A 1,626-nucleotide genomic window follows, 5' to 3' on the forward strand; every position below is an offset into this window, starting at 1 on the left:
ATATTGGGTCATCCCATAAATAGTGTTTTTTTTTATACTTTAATTTTTCAAAATTAAGATAAACAAAGTTCCTTTTTTAATCTAAAATATACTCTCCTTCATTTTCTACAATGCTCTTCCATCTATCTGGTAGACTTACAAGGTCTCTCTTCCAAAATTCACTTGTCTGTGATGAAAAATACTCCTCCAGTACTGTTCTGACCTCGTCTACAGAATTCATATTTTTTCCATCCAGATGATTTTGAAGACTGCAGAATAAATGATAATCAGATGGGGCAATGTCTGGTGAATATGGTGGGTGGGACATTATTTCCCATTCGAACTGCTCCAGCCTTTGGAATGTCATCCTCGCTATATGTGGCTGAGCATTATCCTGACAGAAGAACACCTTTCGTCTTGAAACCAAAGACGCTCATTTTTTTTCTATCACTGACCGAAGCCACTCAAGTTGCTTGCAGTAGGTCTCCTTTGTTATCGTTTTGGTTTGGGTTTAAAAGTACAAAGTGGACTAAACCTTTCATATCCCACCAAACAGATAACAACACCTTACATGGGTGAAGACCTTCTTTAGCCTGGGGTGCCAGTGTTTCTCCTTTCCCTACCCACTGTCTTCATTGCTTGACATTTTGATAGGGAACCCATTTCTCATCACCAGTCACTATTCTGTCCAAAATGGTTTCATTTGTGAGACGTGACAGCAAAGAAGAGCACACATTCACTCTGTGTGTGCGATTAGACTTGGAAAGTTTGTGAGGAACTCATTAACCCAATTTGTTGGCTTTTCCAACGGTATGTAGGTGTTGATGAATGGTTGAATGACCAAATCTAAGCTTCTCTGCTAGTTCTTCAATAGTTACAGTGGGATTTTGTTCCACCAGGTTTTGCAGGACATTCTTGTCAAGTCCTACAGATCTTTCAGGATGAGGGTTGTGTTCTAGGCTGTAGTTTCCAGCTTGGAAAGAGCATGGACACGCGAAGCCAAAACTGGCTGACATTTAAGCAATGTCATTTTTCCTGTTATGTAGTGGTGTTGCAAAATTTGACTTGTGCATATTGATTTTCATTATGTCCTTTATATTGTAACAAAATTTCATGCATTTCATGACTGAAAACAGAAAACATGAATGGGACAATAACAACCCTCCATCACTCTATGCAATATGATGACTAACGACAGGACGAGAGAAGAAAAACATGACACAAATACAAACAGTATAATATATAAACCCATACTTAAGATGGAAAGAGAGAAAAAAAGTAAATAAATGTATAAAAAACAGCTAAAGGACATGGATGAAAATAGTGTCATAAGCAGTGCCCCAGCATGGCCACAGCTCATGAGTTGAAACTGGATTAAAAAAAAAATATATATATATATATATGTGTATGTGTGTGTGTGTGTGTGTGTGTGTATATGTTTGTGTGCCTGTGTTTGTCCCCCCCACCCCAACATCTCTTGACAACCGATTCTAGTGTGTTCACGTCCCCGTAACTTAGCGGTTCGGCAAAAGAGACCGATAGAATAAGTACTAGGCACCCAAAGAATAAGTCCTGGGGTCGATTTGCTCGACAAAAGGCGGTGCTCCAGCATGGCCACAGTCAAATGACTGAAACAAGTAAAAGAGA

Source organism: Octopus bimaculoides, chromosome 12, assembly GCF_001194135.2.
Source record: "Octopus bimaculoides isolate UCB-OBI-ISO-001 chromosome 12, ASM119413v2, whole genome shotgun sequence".
Classification (NCBI taxonomy): domain Eukaryota; kingdom Metazoa; phylum Mollusca; class Cephalopoda; order Octopoda; family Octopodidae; genus Octopus; species Octopus bimaculoides.